The sequence below is a fragment of the Adiantum capillus-veneris genome, chromosome 8 (assembly GCF_014529385.1).
Source record: "Adiantum capillus-veneris isolate H3 chromosome 8, ASM1452938v2, whole genome shotgun sequence".
In the NCBI taxonomy this organism is placed as follows: domain Eukaryota; kingdom Viridiplantae; phylum Streptophyta; class Polypodiopsida; order Polypodiales; family Pteridaceae; genus Adiantum; species Adiantum capillus-veneris.
In genome coordinates, this window is record NC_140938.1 from 17,882,622 (window position 1) to 17,902,831 (window position 20,210).

The 20,210-nt window shown below is 44.1% G+C and overlaps 1 non-coding gene across 1 annotated transcript; it reads left to right on the forward strand.

The window, feature by feature from the left end:
• The first annotated feature begins 12,334 nt into the window (after window positions 1–12,334).
• LOC147451748 (U2 spliceosomal RNA) lies at window positions 12,335–12,533 on the forward strand. The gene has a single exon (XR_015189066.1). It is a non-coding gene; the product is annotated as a U2 spliceosomal RNA (small nuclear RNA).
• The last annotated feature ends 7,677 nt before the right edge of the window (window positions 12,534–20,210 follow it).

The window sequence follows — 20,210 nt, forward strand, 5'->3', positions numbered from 1 at the left end:
AGGGAGAAATTCAAAACAAGTTTCCTAGTCTTGGATGTGCACGGAGCATATGGAATGCTACTAGGCCGCCCATGGTTAAGAACAACACATGTTGTTCATGACTATGCAAACCAAACTTTGACCATAGAAGGGGCCAGCGGCAGAATCAAAATCCAGACTAACAACACCAAGAGCTGGAAAAAGGAACTGAGGCCAAAGGAGTTGTGTCAGAAATACAGAGCAAAGAAAATTGAGCGAATGCTAGCAGCTATGAACATATTTCCTTTGGTAGAAATCGATTTGAATGCAGTCCTGCTGAACAAAGAGCAAGCTGACAAGTAGAAGAGACAATTCCCTGATCAGTTTACTGAAGTCAATGCAAGGAAAAGAACAGTTCAGCTAACTGGAAGAATGGAGGAATCAGCTAATACTGGTATAATGGAAGAACCAGTATGTTCTGAGGAGTACCCACTGGATCAGAATAATGATTCAGAAATGAATGGACCTTCTTGGGACTACGCTGAAGAATCAACCAAACAAAAAGGAGGCGGACCAAACTGGTTGCTTCCAGATGATCAGGAAGTAGAGGAGTGGAACCTGGGATCAGAGGCAAATCCTAGAATGATCAAAGTCAACAAGCACCTGAAACCGGCAATGAAGGAAAAGGCACGGAAAATGTTCCAGAACTATTATGATGTGTTTGCCTGGGAACATACAGATTTGAAGGGAGTAGATCCTGAAGTCTGTCAGCACCGAATACCACTGAAACCGGATGCTAGACCAGGATGCTAGACCAGTAAGATTGCAAAGATACCGCATGAACCCCAACTATGCAAAGAAGGTCAAGGAGGAGATTGATATTCTTCTCAAGGCTGGGTTCATTACGGAAGTAGCAAGCAGTGATTGGTTATTTCCCATAGTTGTCGTTCCTAAAAAGAATGGGAAATTAAGAGTTTGTGTTGACTATAGGAAACTAAATGCCCAGACCATTAAGGATCCATTTCCCTTACCTTTTACTGATATGTTGCTTGATGAGATCGCAGGATATGAGATGTATAGCTTCATGGATGGTTATAGCGGTTATAACCAGTTACAGATTGCTCTTGAAGATAGGGCCAAGACCACTTTCATCACTGAATGGGGAGCATTCATGTATCTGGTGATGCCTTTTGGCCTGTGCAATGCACCAGCTACTTTTCAACGATGTATGATGGAGATGTTTAATGAATTTCTTCATCAGTTCCTCACCATTTTCATGGATGACTTTACTGTCTATTCAGATGAGGACCAACACCTTTTATTCCTAGAAATGGTTTTTAAACGCTGTCAAGAGAAGATGATTTGTTTGAATCCATTCAAATATGTGTTTCTAGTTTGGAAGGGACAGCTACTGGGACATGTGGTTTCCCGCAATGGAATAGAGATGGCCAATGACAAAATACAGTGTGTCCTGCAAGCTAAAGCACCCAGAACTGCTTCAGAGTTGAGTTCTTTCTTGGGTTATGTGAATTTCTATAGAAGATTTGTACACAAGTTTGCTGCTCAAGCAGTACCACTATATGAGCTTACAAAGAAGACCAATAAGTTCAACTGGACTGCTGAGTGTGAGGAAAGTTTTCAGAATTTGAAAAAAGCCATTACCAGTAAACCAGTCCTTAGGCAACCGAATTGGGATATTATTTTTCATGTACATGTAGATGCTTCAGGATTGGCAATGGGGGCAATATTAGCTCAGCCAGATGGCAGAACAGACTATCCGGTCTATTTTGCTAGTCGCAGATTCAGTCAGGCTGAACAAGGCTATACGACTACTGAAAGAGAAGCTCTCGGAATGGTTTTTAGTGCTACAAAGTTCAGGCATTACCTGTTGCGAAAATTATTCCATTTTTATGTGGATCATCAAGCTCTTCTGTTTCTGATTAACAATGTCATTATTCAAGGCAGGCTGATCAGATGGATGATGTTCCTTATGGAATTTGAATTCAAAATTTCCCATAAACCTGGCCGAAACCACTGCGGAGCTGACTTTCTTTCCAGAAGTACGGAGAGATATTCAGAATCACCTCTGAGAGATGAGCTAGTGGATGCTGTGTTATTTCAGTTAGAAGCAGAAGAATCAGTGAATCCTGAATGGTATGATATTTATCAATTCCTTTCCCAAGGTGCCTTTCCAGAGGATTGGAAATAGAATCAGAAGAAAGCTCTGATTATAAAAAGCCTGAAATTTACCATCATCGGAGGAGTAATTTATCGACTAGGTGTGGATGGTATACTTCGACGATGTGTCCCTATGGAAGGAAGAATGCAAGTGATTTCAGAAGCGCATAATGGTGAGTCTGGTGGACACTTTTCCAACGAAGTAACCTACAAGAAGATTCTGCAAACAGGTCTGTGGTGGCAAACACTGATTGCTTATGTCAGAAGTTTTTGTAGGACTTGTGACATATGCCAAAGAATGGGCCGACCAACAGTTGTAGATATGACTCCATTAATGCCAATACAACCATTAGGAGTATTCATGAAATGGGGATTGGATTTTATGGGACCTTTTAAGAAAGTGACTCCCAGGAAGAACAAGTGCATCGTGATGGCTACTTGTTATGTTACCAAGTGGGTTGAAGCTAAGGCTCTTCTTGACAACATAGCCAAGTCAACTGCAAGGTTTCTGTTTGAGAATATTGTCTGTCGATATGGATGTCCAGTAGAGATTGTGACTGATCAAGGCACACATTTTATCAATGATACTATGGCAATCCTATTGGATATGCTTTCAGTCAAGAATCGAAAATCTACTCCTTACTATCCTCGATGCAATGGACAGGCTGAAAGTAGCAACAAGACAATAAAGACTATTCTCACTAAGGTGGTGCAAAAGAAACCAGACTAGTGGGATTTGAAGCTTCAGATTGCTCTATGGGATTATAGGACAACTTATAAGGTAACTACAGGAATGACACCATTCAGAATGGTGTATGGTACTGAAGTTGTGGTTCCTATGGAGTTTGTCATCCCCAGTCTGAGAATGGCTGTGAAGTATGGATTAGACTTCAACCATAATCTTAAGAAAAGGCTGGATGAACTGATGCAGTTAGATGAACTTAGGCAAAGAGCTATATTGGAACAGGAGATTTTTCAACAAAGAAGGAAGCACTGGCATGATCGCCGAATTAAAGTTTGAGAATTCCAGAAAGGAGACTTAGTGCTTCTCTATCAGTCTAGATTGGGTCCAAAGAAGCCGAATTTGAAGATTGCCTGGGCAAGACCTTTTGAGGTCGATTGGGTCTTCTCCAATGGCACAGTCAGATTGAAAGATTTATCTAGACTGATGTTGCCGGGGGTATATAATGGAGCAAAGATCAAACTTTATTATTCAGAGACCAGAGAAACTGGGTTGGAACAAGGTACTAAGGAACTGGAGGTTGTTGATCAAGAGATACTCGAATCAGACGTTTTTGGTCTTTTCCATGTGCAACCAGTTCCAGCTTCAGAACCAGTCCTAGAAGAACCAGATCAGGCTGACCTAAGAACCAGTACCAGTATGGTCTAGCCAGAGTGGGAATCAGTTCAGAACCAGTATGGACACAATTTCCAATTTTTAAGTGGCCAACGGTCAAGTGGTATGCCAGTGGTAATTATTACAAGGATGGTGGGTCGCAGTCTTGTCCAATGCATGTTTGCCATGATAGCAACGGCACACACAAGTCTAGGAGCGGCGAGTGGTGGAGCTTTTATGGCGCGAACACGTATAACAGTCAGGAGAGTTAGCATTTTTCCTCATAAATCTCCTGCGCGATGCTTTCCTCCTGTCAACCATTCGCCATCGCCGAGCTCCGAAGTTTCTTCACTACAGCCGCAAACTTCGACCTCTGATGAGACAGCTGACTGTCAGACAATCTTACCAGTGACACCAGGAAACGGCTTCGACACAAGTAAGTCATCTTCTCCTTCGCCTGTTTCATCGTCATCGACCTCACAGTGTATGGGTAGAAGGAAACGCTCAGAAAAGATGCAGGAAACTCTTGAGGAAACCCAGGCTATAGTTGCTGAGGCAAAGGCAAGCCTTCCCGTTCTTCCATACAATAAAATCCAACGATATGTATTTACTGATCACGCAATGACTATGCTACAACTCTGGGATCTGTGACTTGTGTTGCAAGCTACAAGGATTGCTTTTGATTCAGATATCATCAAGCAAGTTCTTGACTCCTTTGATGCTGAAACTAGCAGTGCTATGGTAAATAGCAGGAAGGTGTCAGTAACACCAGAAGCCATTGCATTTGCATTTCGGATGCCTATTGAGCCCAAACCGTCTGTGGCAACTGCGCAGCAAATCAGTATCGCTCTGAAGGAGGATGAAACGGCTAGAAAGAATCGCAAGGCAAGTGCTCAAGGAGTTCCAGTAGCAGGGCTGGAAGCCTCAGCTGCTTACAGGTTTGTAACCAAAGCAGTAAGCCTTAAGAACAACCCAACATATGTGTCAGAAAAATTGTTTGCTATGCTGTTGGCCAAGATACTGGATCCACAAGTCCATATCAACCTTTGTCAAATACTCTCGCATAATGTACTCCAACAGACTGCCAAGCTGAAATCTCAAACTGTTTTCAAGGCATGGTATGTCTGGCAATTCCTGTATTGGGCTGTTAATGAGCACGTAAAGCAGGCTTGGAGTGAGCAGCCCATTTCTGAACCAAAGAAAATTGAATTGTCCTCAGACGACTGTCCTCAGACGACGAGGAAACAGACAGTCAAACGATTTCCACTGACCTAAAAAGGAAAGCCACTGCAGAAGAAGCTGGCAGTTCAAAGAAGCCAAGAATCACACTGACAAAAAGTAGTGAATTTTTGAAGCAAATAGAAAGCCAGGTTAAGGCAGTAAGCACTCAGAAAGCTGAGATGAGTAAAACTGAGCGGCAATCTGCTCAGAAAATTGTGCCTGATCAGCCAGCTGTCAAAAATACAGTTGCTACTGTATCTTGGAAAGATCATGTCAAGCCAGTCACTGTTGAAAAGATACCAGACCAGTCAGGGGACAAAGGCAAGAGTCAACTGGACAAAGGGAAGGGTCCAGAGTTCTCAACTTTGTCTGGTGGAGTCCCTGCCATTATTGAAAATCCTCTACAACTGGTAAAACAGGATAAGTTGCAGCAAATGCAAACTCAGAAATTAAGAGGGCATCTTTTGCTCAGCAAAGCTGATTATGCAGCTTTACCCTACGTGGCTCTAGTGGCAATATATGAACCTGTTGATTCTGATCCAACCACGGTCAAAGACAGATGTTCAGTACTGATACAGTCTTCTTGGAATACCATTGTCAGTTGTATGGGACAATTGGTGGTGGCTACCGGATCAGAAGACGAAGTTAAAAAGCTTAAAGCTGACTTGATAGAAGCGCAGCATCAGATTGAAACACTCCAGAAAGCCCAGGAAATGCAGAACATACAACACAGGGTACTGGAAGCTCAATCAGAAAGGACTCATGATCAGGAGTTGTTGAACAAAAAGTTGGCTAAGGCTGAGTCTGAAATTATGATCATGAAAAGTCAAAGGAATGAGCAATGAGAGCTGCCGAGCGAGCTGAAACAATGCTCAGGATGAAGCGGGCAGAATTTAGAAAGCTGCTATTGCACCATACAGCTCTGAAGCGTTCGCTGACTGACAGATACATCTACAATAGCCTGTCTGAAATTTTAAACCCCTCAGGTAATGCTGTTTTTTACTTAGAAAATTTAAAGTCCTTGATGGAAAGTATGCAGAGTGATTTGAAAGACAAGGTGGGTGAGTTCAATAATGCTCTGATGAACCAAGCTATAATGGATTATATTGAGCAACAGACTTCCACGGATGAGGATGAAGAAGATCCAAAAGATGAAGCTGATTAGGAGGAGGATGATCAAGAAACTGGGCATACGAAGGACGACGATGATGCCCCACCACCATCTCCACCTCCAGAACCGGGTACTGTTGGGACAGGGCCAGATGAAGGAGGCCAGTCAGACCAGCCAGATCAGAATGAGGGTCAGCAGGAAGGACAGGATAAAGAGCACCAATCGGGTAATCAACAAACTGAAGAGCAGCAGCCTAGTAACACTGGGAATCAGCCAACTGATCAGTCCCATCAGAGCAGAGATGCTAAAGGGAAAATGAAAGTTCAGGATGAGGGACTAGTGACTGATCATCAACAGCTCATTACTCTGAATAAGTAACTGAGACATCAACAGGCCTCCATTACCAGACAGTATCTGGAAGATGATGCTCTCTGGACTGACTTGGAAAGATTTCAAAGACTATATGTGGGAGCCAGGGAAATGATAGAACATTGGAAATTAGCCGCTTTGCATCCCAATACAGTCCAGTTGTTGGAACGAGTTCTGGAATGGATACTCAATGCTGATGAGAAAGTGGCAAACCCGCACTGGCAAAGGCATTCTACTGCAGATTGTCGGTCCTTGGCTCTAGAACTGGAACTTTTGCTGGGTAACAAACCAACTTACCACTGCATGAAGGATGTTAGGGTACAACTCAAGGAAGTTCTGGTACAAATGCAAGCTGCCAGAGGTGTTTTGGATCAGAGAGTCAAAGCCATCCTTGAGGACCAGACAGCCAGTAGCAGAGGACCTCAAACGCGAATGTCAGTAGGAGCATAGGCAACTGCTCTCCGAACCCTGTTCCAGCTAGTGAGAATAGGAGAACCAGGCTGTTCTCAATTTCCTGGAATTTGTGCCCGATTCTCCAGTTCTCTTGTATGCTGTTCCAGCAAGAGAAACTGAGCTGCCAAGATTCTTTCCAGTGCTATATCCTCAACATCAAGAACTAGTTGATCGACTCACATATTTCAAAATAACTGATGAGCTTCAGGATTGGTATGAGCGATCAAATGTGGAATGGAAGACTTGGCAGACATTGCTCAATGATGCTCTCCAAATCAATGACATTCAGGCAATGAAAGAGGAGCTGCATAGGATTCAGCTGTGTATGGGCCAGTGGAAGATTCAGGTCAGAGGATTGACCAGGATTACTAATTAGTTGCTACAGCTTACGGTCAAATCTTTCAAACTACCTGAGAAAGACATTGCAGCAAAGCCGGGTCTAGCACCACAGTACAGGGAGATGGATGAGATTCTTTTCGAAGCTCGAGTCAAAACAAATCAGCCTCTTCCAGAAGGATGGATCCATACTACTTCGCATTGTCATAAGCTGGCCAGAACCAGACTGAGTAAGGGCAGGCGTACACTCTATGATCGTGACACCAAAACCTATCATTCTCTCACGCCTTATGAGGTAGAGATGACCACAAACCGGCGGGATCAGCTTGAGCAGGAGGCCATTTATCGACTGATTCAGAAGGAGAATGCTGGTCCTGGGACTTCTCAGGCACCATCCCGGTCAAAGAGCAAAGGCAAAAGGAAGACGGTCCAATGGAAGGATACTGGGTAGTTCCATCTCAGAATTCAGTGGCGACTTTTCTTCTCAGCAGGTAGGAAGAGATGACAGCTCTACCTTGACCTGGTGAGAGCTCCACCTTGGCCTTTTCTGCTGCCTCCCGCAATCCTTGGTCCTTCTTGAACTCCTGCACCCCAACATCAGAACCAGACAATGGATTTTTCAGTTCCACACCAGAACCAGACGATGGATTTTTCAGTCTCACATCAGAATCATACGGGAATTTTTCAAAAATTTTGGAATCTTGCCAAAATTCAAGAAAGAAGGGAAGGATGTAGACGGCTGGATAATCACCATGTGGGAACGTGTTCTTAGAAGACGGGCAACGAATTACTTAGTAATTACTACAGTAAACCCGAAGTGTATAAATAGGGCCCATTACATCATTATCGGGGGGGCAATTGTTATCACTTGTATTAGCGCTTTGGGCTATAATTGTAATTGAGCATCAGTGGCAGTGTTGTCGGCTATACTTTCTCTCTGTAATCATATTCGCTGTAATCTTGATCTGTAATCTCAATCATGGTATATATTTCAGTGATACTTACTTCTCGACCAGTCTTCTGAATTTGAATCTGAATCTGAACCTTATTCCACTCTATAAGTCTGATTCTTATTTCAGTATCCACATTTCAGTCTAGTCTCTGATTTTTGTCTAGTCTATTGTCTGAAATCTTCCCACACTAGTAGTCGAAATCCTTCAACACTGTAATCAGTTGTCTCAAGAGATCAGCTCCAATTCCACTCATCACAAGGCCATAGTATTGTATTTTTAGAGAAATTTTGGAGTGTTTGGTTTTTTCTCCAAAGTGTATCTCAAGTGTGACCCATGCAACATAGGAAGTAGTTCATCCATCTAGCTAGTGGATGTAATTGTCCCCTACAACGGTGAGAAGAATCCCTTATGCTTGCTCATCTCGTGCTGTGAAGTGCTTGAGACCATCTAGTCTCAATCCTTTCTCCTTCTCCCAAAGGCTTGGCTATGGAACACAATTGCTTCTTCATCAAATACCCCTTCGTTTTGATCTGGTAGGTATGAAACTCTCAACCATCAAAAACAGTGAGTGCTTCCTTGCCCATAGTGCTCCCAAAAGTGTGAGAAGGAAAAAGGTATTACCCTCAGCTTAATGTAGGGTAGTGTCTAATTTTGCTCGTGATTTTATGCTCAGAATTGGCACGTGTGACTTCACAAGAGGATTTTGTGAAGTTACTCTTCACTTGTTGTGAAGCACCTCTTCACAAAGCATACCAAAAAAGAAAGAATTTTTAAGGCTCAAGGCTTACAAAGAGTAGTGTAAATCAAAACTTGAGCTTCATGCGAGCAAGGGGTATTGCACCTTATGCGAAGCAAGGCTTATGTGTTGTGCTCTATCAAGAGGGCCTTGAGAGTTCGAGACTGCGGGGCTAGTAGCCCGTGGAAACAAATTCTATGGAGAATTTGGGTTTGCAGGGCATATTGACCATGGGAAAGCCTTCTAGTATGTATAGTGGCCAAGGACAATGTCATGGGAGAATTTGGGTTTGTAGGGCCTTTAGACCATGGGAAAGCCTTCTAGTATGTGTCAATTAGTGGCTAAGGACAATGTCATGGGAGTGTCCGCTAAGAGAAACTTTGTGTGCAGCTAACATGGATGTTGATATGGTTCCTTGAGAGAATCTTTGAAGACACATGGAAGAACCAAGTAACAAGTTAATGCATGCATGTAATCTCATGTATATATGCCCCTTACATGGAAGAGGATTTGTAAGATATTGAGCTAGACCCCAAGCTCAATTTTTGAGCCTCAAAGCTTAGATTGAACTCAACTCTCAAGGTTGAATTCATTAATCTTGTAATTTGTTCAGCATTCAACTCATTGTTCCTCTTCAGACGTAATTCCATTCAAAGCAAGGTGTGAGAGTCCACAACATGAGTTTATGTTTCCAAGGTATCCATATCCAAGCTAAGTGGAAGTGTGTTTGGATCTTAAACTCAAAATTGAGATTTTTGGTTTTCAAAATTTTGAGATATTTGGTCGATAAATTATGGATTGGAGTTTTGTAGATCAAGCACAATTGAAAATGTATGTTTTCCAATAAATCAAGGATCAAATATCCACCTCTGTGTGTGTGTGTGTGTGTGTGTGTGTGTGTGTGTGAGAGAGAGAGAGAGAGAGAGAGAGAGAGAGAGAGATGGGTTTCTCCAAACAAAAGATGGGAATTATTTATAGTTGTATTAAAGCTCATGAGAAAGCACATGTATCGGCTAAATTTTGCAAAAATTGAAAAGAAAGTAAATTATGGTAATTACTCAAAGATATTTGTATTGTATTGTTAGAAAAACTATAAGCTCAAACGAATGTAGTGTAGATGTCATGATTTGGTTCTCTCTCATCTACATCTTCTCTCTTTACATTCAATACATACATATATATATATATATATATATATATATATATATATATATGGGGAAATTAAAAAATTGGCCCCTTACATGGCAGAGGATTTGTAAGATATTGAGCTAGACCCCAAGCTAAATTTTTGAGCCTCAAAGCTTAGATTGAACTCAACTCTCAAGGTTGAATTCATTAATCTTGTAATTTGTTCAACATTCAACTCATTGTTCCTCTTCAGACGTAATTCCGTTCAAAGCAAGGTGTGAGAGTCCACAACATGAGTTTATGTTTCCAAGGTATCCATATCCAAGCTAAGTGGAAGTGTGTTTGGATCTTAAACTCAAAATTGAGATTTTTTGTTTTCAAAATTTTGAGATATTTGGTCGATAAATCATGGATTGGAGTTTTGTAGATCAAGCACAATTGAAAATGTATGTTTTCCAATAAATCAAGGATCAAATATCCACCTCTGTGTGTGTGTGTGTGTGTGTGTGAGTGTGAGAGAGAGAGAGAGAGAGAGAGAGAGAGAGAGAGAGAGAGAGAGAGATGGGCTTCTCCAAAGAAAAGATGGGAATTGTTTACAATTGTATCAAAGTTCATGAGAAAGCACATGCATCGGTCAAATTTTGCAAAATTTGAAAAGAAAGTAGATTTTGGTAATCACTCAAAGATATATATATTTCATTGTTAGAAAAACTATAAGCTCAACCGAATGCAGTGTAGATGCCCCTTACACGGTAGAGGATCTGTAAGATATAAAGCTAGAAGGTCTTAATAATGGACTGAAATTGACAAATTGGAGCATATGGTTTTTGAGGATATGCAGGAAAAAAAGAATTAAAAGTTTGATGGTGATTGCCAAGATATGCTTGCGAAAACTGTTAACAAGGAGAAACCATGCCACAACCATGCATTGCCTATAAATCAAGAGCCAGCTTCAAGTACCTTGTCTTAAATGCTCATACCAACCACACATGCCGTGATTGCCAAGATATGCTTGCGAAAACTGTTTAACAAGGAGAAACCATGCCACAACCATGCATTGCCTATAATCAAGAGCCAGCTTCAAGTACCTTGGCCTTAATGTCCATACCAAGCACAAATGCCGTGAATGTTCGATGCATCATTTTGAAGCCATGAACTGAGCCTACTATTGTGCATTTGAAAACATGTGTCAATATCAAATGTTAGCTTCTCATGAAATGTCTCTTTGACACCTGCTAATGCCTATATTTTGCTACGGCATTGAAATGTGGGGTTGTATCATTAGTATCTCCATTGGAAAGAGTTTGTACCGTTAGCATTTGCTTACAAGGTTTTGCCAAGTCAAGATACAAACACCCTATATACTCCTTCTCCTTGAGTTGGGATCACTTCCCATGAAGCTTATGGAAAGGGAGAGAGTTGTGGAATGGCAAAGAAACTTCTTTAAGGCAAGGAAGTATGGGGCTATAATACCATTAGTATCTCCACTTGGAAAGGCTTTGGATTGTTCGCATTTCCTTATGCCAAGTCAAGATATAAACACCTTATATACTCCTTCTCCTTGAGTTGGGAACACGTCCCATTGAGGTTATGGCCATAAGGTGTGTCAAAGCTCTCCACATCGCCTTCGTAGAAGTGCAAAGGAGGTAAGTAACAAAGCTCAAAAGTCTCACAGAATCCTGACTCGGAGCCGAAGATGGATGCAGGGTAGTGTTAAAGCCGAAGCATAACCATGAACTTTGATTTTGTAGCATTCCAAAATCATTTCATTTTAAAAAAGCTCGAAAGAAGCAGTCGATCCTCTCTAATCTCACACCTAACAAAAATAGATATAGTATCTGACATCACAAAACTGAGTTGAGAAAGTGAAATAAAGTAGAGCACGTTCTTTTGATGGATGAAGTATTCATTAAAAAAGATGGCGATTCGGAGATACTACTTAGAGTTTAATGGAAATAAACTAGGCAACTTGAGCAAAAACTTTAGGTTTGAAAATGATGAGGAGAGCGTTTATAGCCTTAACCAAACAACTTTTAACACCTGCAATCAATCATTATATGAGCATGAAAAAAATAGCAAACGACTAGACAGAAAGATAAAGATGCATACCAATGGCAAGGGGTAGGTAGCTCTTGAAATACCATTGGTAATGGGCACTCTCCACCAAGAGCATTAAAGACGCTAGTGAAGAATCACACAAACACAAGTGGGCATGGAGATGGAAGAAGAAGTACATACGAGCATGGTTTTCATCTCTACTAGTGTACTAGATAGCCATGAGGTATAGATAGAAAATTGCGACACGCATACCTTTTGAGTATCATTCTTCCTTCTTGGCTATTATCATGATGTGTAAACACACGTAGGATCGTCGGGTACGTGTTTTTGCCGCGGCACTAGGAGAGAGGCAGTTTTCTGGTGGCTTGTATATGCACCCACGACTCCAAAAGTAGGGAATTATCTCAATGCAATAAGGCCGGCGTGGCATCAGTCCCACAGGGCAAGCCGTGGGGCGGAGCAGGTATAAAAGCCAGAGAGAGCACGCTGGGTAGCGCATACCTTTCTCGGCCTTTTGGCTAAGATCAAGTGTAGTATCTGTTCTTATCAGTTTAATATCTGATACGTGGTCCATCGGGCCACATGATATTAACCTAATTTTTCTCACGGGGGCAGCCCCCTCCCGGCAGCTTGCTGCCCGGGGGCTGCGCGCGTCGCCTCTGTATTGCACTGCCTCAGAGGCCTGGCGCACCCCCCTTCCAAATTTTCAAACTCAAATCTCTTCTGCGATGGCCCCACAAAACGCTTTGAAACTTGCCTGCTGTGATGAGCAGTGGCTGATGACGAATTGGATTTCGTTTCTTTGAGACATGCCAATCGGGATTGCTCAGAGAAAAAGAGGCTTGATAGCACATCAGAGAGCATGACCGGTAAAGTTTACCATCTCTCGAGCAGAACAACTCTAGCCCAACAAAGGGTGTCATGTCTAGGCATACAAGCACACATATAAGGGGTATGAGCCTCCCGAAGACCGGCCACGGGAGGGGACCCCCCACCTAGGCACGTTAGCCTCACTCCACGCACTCGCGCACCGTGGGGACTCCACGCAAGGTTCCCCGGGGCACGCTATGACCCGTCGGCGGTGCGGCGGAGCCTGAGGCTACGTGGGGCTAGGGACCCGAGACGCGAGACCCGCGAAGACCCGCGAAACACAAACGGCCGTCGACCCATGGAACGCAACCACGCCCGAGCCGGTCCCGTCCGAGCCGGGCCCCCGAGAACGCAACTTGACCCGAGCCGGTGCCGTCCGAGCCGGGCCCTCCTGAGCCGGTACCGTCCGTGCCAGGACCCCTTGAAGCAACACCTTGGTCCCTTGGCTGCGCGCGGGTATAAATCCCCGCCGGGCCCCTTGAAGGTAGAAGTCCCTCGGCCGCGTGCGGGTAAGAATCCCCGACGGGCCCCTTGAAGACAGAAGTTCCCTCGGCTGCGTGCGGGTAAGAATCCCCGCCGTGCCCCCTCCCCGACGCGCCCAGAAGCTGGGGCGTCACACTTGGTATCAGAGCTCCAGAACGAGCTCCTGGAAACGAGCCGAAGACTAACGTGCCCGACGCGCACGATACTCACGACGACTCCAACCGCAATGGCCCGGGTCGTCAAAATCCTGGTGAAGAGAGCTCCAGAAAGCAACCACACGCCCTCCGCACCGTGACGCGTTCCCTGAACACCGGGCCGTCACTTGTGACCCGCGCCGGCCCCGATCCGAGCCGGGCACCACCATGACACAAAAAGCAAAGATGTGAGCCAGACAGGGCTCTTCACATGAAGAAAAGGCAGATACGAGCCAGACAGGGCTCTTTATGACAAAAACAGAGAAAGACCAAAAACGCGACGAACCAAGCCAACGGTGTTCGTCGCGCCCCGGCCACGTTTTTGTGGCCCATGCTGAGCTAAAGATCCAAACGACGTCCAAACAGGGACCAACTCGCAAGTGCTGCATTGCGACGGAACGCTCTTTCAAATTCGGCTTTCAAGAAGCCTCCGCGCGGACCAACGCAGCAGGTGGCTCCGCGCACATCGGGTTACCTATTCGGGGAACGCTCAAGTACGGGGAATTCTACTTGGGTGTTCAAAGCATATCTTTTCAGCCTTCTGCCAAAACCCCAAAAATACACACACTCACTTTATTCTCAAAAGTACAAAAACAAAGCATGCCTACTTACTTGCATTTTGGGAACAGTTTTTGCTCACTTGCACTTATATGCACCCCTTTGTCCCCACGGCCTCATGCATAGCCAAGCACTCTTTTCCCACGTTCGACGCGGTCGTCGAACTCTCTTCAAACGGGGGTGTATATAAGGGGTATGAGCCTCCCGAAGACCGGCCACGGGAGGGGACCCCCCACCTAGGCACGTTAGCCTCACTCCACGCACTTGCGCACCGTGGGGACTCCACGCAAGGTTCCCCGGGGCACGCTATGACCCGTCGGCGGTGCGGCGGAGCCTAAGGCTACGTGGGGCTAGGGACCCGAGACGCGAGACCCGCGAAGACCCGCGAAACACAAACGGCCGTCGACCCATGGAACGCAACCACGCCCGAGCCGGTCCCGTCCGAGCCGGGCCCTCCTGAGCCGGTACCGTCCGTGCCAGGATCCCTTGAAGCAACACCTTGGTCCCTTGGCTGCGCGCGGGTATAAATCCCCGCCGGGCCCCTTGAAGGTAGAAGTCCCTCGGCCGCGTGCGGGTAAGAATCCCCGACAGGCCCCTTGAAGACAGAAGTTCCCTCGGCTACGTGCGGGTAAGAATCCCCGCCGTGCCCCCTCCCCGACGCGCCCAGAAGCTGGGGCGTCACAACACACTGCAAGAAGGGCTTCCAAGGCTCATCCCACGCACTTGAGCATCTCGGCTTTGCCCAGACTAGGCAGAATAATAGTAGCGTGCCAAGCAACATGGGCGAGAAGGACAGATGCCCCTATCAGTGACGGTGATTCCATCTTGCATTGAGATTGCAAGGCTCTTAGGCCTACTGGAGGTTGTGTTTCAAGAGATGGCATGCTGGCTTTTGCATCACTTATTGAAAGTGTTACTTTCTTGCATCCTGTCAAAGCGCATGTTGAGGTTGCATCTGATGCAGGTCCTAAATCCTTGGTAATGAAGTTTGCATAAACCATACGCACCGGAATCCTGACAAGCCAAGACCTCTCTCTCATCGAAGTTGTCGCCCCTCAACGGAATGGCTCGATACCAATGGGAGGGCATCATAGAAAGATCTTAGACAATGATCATGCCTCCGCGGAGGAGGCCATACCACCCTATGCATACTTCCTATTGCATCCAAGATTGTTTTAAAAAAGTGGTTATGGTGGGGGGATTTTTTAATTTCTTTTGCTAAGGATTTGGTCTCGAGAGAGAATATTGTCCAGCCAACATGTTGAGCCTGAAGCTCAGCTCATGTGTGGTACAACTTTTCAATTAACTAAATTTTCTCTAAGAAATGGCAACTTCTTTTCGTCATTTGAGATGTGTGGATTGTTTGCTTTTGATCATGTCGATCCATATCACCTTTGAATCTAGCAAAGACCATGTTAGTTTTTTTCCTTGTTTACCCATTTCTTTTCCACTAGAAGTCATCTACTAAACTGTTCACTTCACCCATGAGCTAAAGGGGGGGCAATATGGGATAGTATCTAAGAAGTATTCCTGCAAGTTCTCCATACACTTGGTTGTATAAGACACCTTCCATTGTGCATTTGTACATCTCTCTCTCTCTCTCTCTCTCTCTCTCTCTCTCTCTCTCTCTCCACCATATAAGGGTATCCAAGTATGGCATTGCTATCAAGCAATTCTCCATCACAAGTCTCTTCCTATGGGAAACCAAGCTACAATCACAAGGAAGTGTTGACGGCCAAACATAGAAGGAGCCTTTCCAAACTTCTTGCATCATTATTTTTTGAAGCGGAATGACATCTTTGTAATGTTTTGTGCGGCCAATATTCTTTATGGGAACGAGCCTCTAAGGAGGAATTGCATATAAGCCTTTTTTGCTCGAGGTTTTTATCTATGTAAATATGGTATCAGAAAAAGATCTTAGACAATGACCATGCCTGAACGGAGGAGGCCGTACCACCCTAGGCATATTTCCTATTGCATCAAAAATTGTTTTAAAAAAGTGGTTATGGTGGGGGGATTTTTTATTCTCTTTCGCTAAGGATTTGGTCTCAAGAGGGAGTACTGGCCAACCGGCAAGTTGAGCCTATAGCTCATGTGTGGGACAACCTTTCAATTAACTAAATTTTCTCTATGCAATGGCAGCTTCTTTTCATCATTTGAGACGTGTGGATTGTTTGCTTTTGATCATGTCGACGCATATCACCTTTGAATCTAGCAAAGACCATGCTAGTTTTTTTCCTTATTGCTACCATGTTTACCCATTTCTTTTCCACTAGACGTCATCTAAACTATTCACTTCACCCGTGAGCTAAAGGGGGGCAATATGGGCTGGTATCTCACTCTATAGAGCTTCTACTAGTGGGAATGTTCTACATTTGTACATCTCTCTCTCTCTCTCTCTCTACCATATAAGGTAATCCAAGTATGGCATTGGTATCAAGCAATTCTCCATCACATGTCTCTTCCCATGGGAAACCAAGCTACAATCACAAGGAAGGAAATAATTTGGAAGATAGTCACTAAAGATGAGCATGAGCATATTCATATAGATCCAAGCCAACAATTGGCATGTGCCCTCAGCTAATAATCTTTTCAAGATCTTAACCTCACTAAAATGGGCAATTATCTTTACTTTGGCAACCACGTTTGATATAAATTCACATCCCAAAGGAGCCTTGTCTAATGAAGAAACTATATACACTAAAGGTTGCCAGCAATGTCATTATATATTTAGAGCATGTTTCATACTTCTCATGCCTACTTGATAAGTACACATTGGTATGAGTACCACCATGTCCACAATAGAAACAAGGTGCATTCTTATAGGTGGTTTATTTGAAGGGTAAATTCTCGTCATTTATCGAACAATGTGGTGATGCAATAATTAGGACTCTATGTTAGTTATACAAGCGGGATAGAGCTATAGTCATGGGTTGCAAGCAATTGGAGGAGAAGACCGGGATCCACCAACATCTAAACAGTCCGAGGCCTACACTTGACCTTAGCCATAATAGCACCAAAGGTCAATCTATATTGTATATATTGATGGGAGAGACCCATGGGTGTTTTCTTGTGGTTGCAGCTAGGTTTAGGTATGTTTTCTTTGAGCCTTAGTAAGCACAAACATGTCACAATTCATGGCAAAAAAACACGGGCTGTACATTGTTGACGTGGCAGGTTGGATGTTGGGAGTTTTTCTGTCAATTAATGAAAGCATTTGACTTTTAGAACTTTTGTTGGAAATACTCGGCTTTAGAGATCTCTTATCAAGAGGTTTAATTAGATCTCTTGTCAAGGGGCTTAATTTCTTTAATTTCATTAGTGATCCTGGTTATATGCCTATGCATGGTGATATGGTTCCAATATCTTGATCTGTCAGAAAAGGAGAGTCATGAGTTTGTACTCCCGCATATGTCACAACTTGGTGATGTGGCATGTCTGCTTCTGGACTGGAAGAAAAGAGGAGAGCTTGTGAACAAAAAGGTGAACCTGAGTCAAGGCCATAATGAGCACAAAACGTGGCACAATTCCTGGTGGAAGACATGGGCCACACGTTGTTGACGTGGCAAGCTCAATGTTGGGAGCTTTGCGCCAACTATTGAAAGCATTGACTTTCAGAACTTTTGAGCATTACTTTTTGAAAGCTGCTTTTGGGGACATTGGTGCAGATAAAGTGAGTCTATGCTAGGAAGAGCAAGAAGCAGGGATATGGGTGTCTAAAGTGTATGCTAGGGTGATACCCGGGGGAATTCACTCTTTATAATACAAAACAGGACGCCACCTGCGAGCGGACAACTTTGATAAAACCCCTATATACGACTCATATTAGGGAATATGACCCCCCTTTCTACGCTTATACGACAATCAATGAAGAAAACTATCATACCCCTATCTTATATATAAAATTTAGGTTGCACATAATCTAACTGAGTAAAACTAGTCAAAGAGTGTGTAGCATAGTGAATTGCAACGTACTAAGGAACCACTTTTGTTGATAACTAGATATACCCTCAATGTGTCTTAGTTTGACTTTCAAATTATGTGCCCGATCAACCTGCACTCTAGCTACTCATCCAATTCTGACCCATCTACAGCTGGTGTAAATCAACCCTTGACCTGCTCCAAATTATCCCTTATTTATGACTGGCTTGATGCAAAATTTGATGTGTGACCTGATAAAAAACTTCCCCTAAATTCATCTGAATTCTAGTACAGATCGGTGACCAATTATTACAAAGTAATCAACCCGGTTCAGGTACCCCCCCCCTCTTAAATATGATACCCCCCTCCCTTATTTTTAAGATTGGGAGATAAATTATTGGGTGCCTGCCCCTAACTTATACGCTTATGTAACTTGTAAAAAAACCCCCCTCCCCTGCACTTACGTGGTGCGATAAATTTTCCATGGTGAATCCCCCGAGGGGTGATAAAGGAGGTATGAAGGTCAAGGGCACACAGGTGGATCCATGTGTGTGTGCAGTTTTGGGATATTTTGACCAACATGCTCTTCCATGGGGCTTCTCAAATTGGCTAATTGGAGAGCTTAAAGTGTATAAATGAAAGTACAAAAGGTGGTTTTCAAAGTGCTTTATAGGCTAGTCCAAAGGGCCTGTCAATCTGTAATGTACAACTCAAGATATGACAGTTTGAAGAAAAGGGTGCTTCAAAGATTCTCAACAGAATGGATGAGTGCAACAGAATGGAGTATGTCGGTCTTTTCGGATTGGTAATTGGATCCCAAATGGATAAGATATGAGAAGCTTAAATTTTTATGCTGCACCATTTTGATTGCCTCTATAAACGTGCCATCATATGTTTTTCAAGCTTGCCAAGGGTTTGTAGAGGTAGTGTGAAGCTTGTGGAGCTAGACAAAAGTGACGGCCTGCCAAACAGAGTTGCGATCATCAAGATATTAAAGTTTGAAGCTGACAGTTGGCAGAGGAGATGCGGTTACATATGGTTTTTTCCCATTTGGGAACGATTGTTTACTATTGTCAACTTGCCAAAATGCACAAAGGTCCTGATGGATCAGAGTCACCTTCCACGTTGGCTTTATACCATGGCCATCTAACATTGGAGTTGGAAATGGGACTAGGTCAAAGTAGTAGGGAAAATGGGGATTTTTTTGGGAAATTTTGTGGTTTTGGGTAACCCTTGAAGGTGCACTTCATGGGAGACTGCCACGTGGCGTGGGATTAAACCATATGTGCAATAGAGTCCAAAGGAGGTGTGGTATATATATTGGAGGGAGAAACTAAGTATCCAAGAGGGAGAGAGATGGAGCTATGGATTCCTCCCCCTCCTTGCCCGTGGGGCGCTGCTATGGTGGCCTTCTCGCATGTGTGCCCACAATGAGATGGTGATTAATGTTGGAGCCACTGTCACCGATGGTGGATTGTGGCATCCGTTTGGCGATGTCGATTGACTATGGCAGTGCCCAATTGGGGCTTGTTCATACACCCGGGGGGGGGGGCATGGGCCCTCCCCCTTTTGTTTGGAGTATAAGAGGATACCCCACGATGGCGTTGAAGGGGCGGGGTCCCATGCAGTCAGAGAGATGTGGATGTGCCCCCGGGCTGTTTGTGGAGTGCGCATGCGTGCGTGCACGCGCACATTCACACACACACACACACAGAGAGAGAGAGAGAGAGAGAGAGAGAGAGAGAGAGAGAGAGAGAGAGAGAGAGAGAGAGAGAGAGAGAGAGAGAGATTTGGGGGGGGGAGGGGATATATGCGTTGGGGGGGTTGTGTTTCCTTGGGACCATGTGGTGGTTTTTCACCCCGAGAGCGGCTTGTACTTGCTTTTTTTCCACTCAACCTAGAGGAGACTTGTTTACAGTCGTACATTCTTGGACTCTTCATGGCAATACTCGGTTCCAGTGATCTCTTATAAGGAGGCTTAATTAGATCTCTTGCCGGGCGTCTAAATTGCTTTACTTTCATTATTGGTCCCGTTTATTTGATCTGTCGGACAAGGAGAGTCGTCAGTCTCTGCTCCTATCTGTGACACCTTGCATTGAGACTCCTGCATAGGAGGATGTGTTGCAACAGATGGTCGAAAATTGTGTCTGTCACAACTTGGTGATGTGGCATGACTATTATTGGACTTGGAGTTGAGAGGAGAGCTTATGAAAAAAAAGGCATGACCTCGAGCCATAGTGAGCACAAAACATGGCACAATTCATGGTAGAAAACACGAGCCATACGTTGTTAACGTGGTAGGTTGGGCGCTGGGAGCTTTTGCATCAATTAGTGAAAGTTTCACAAC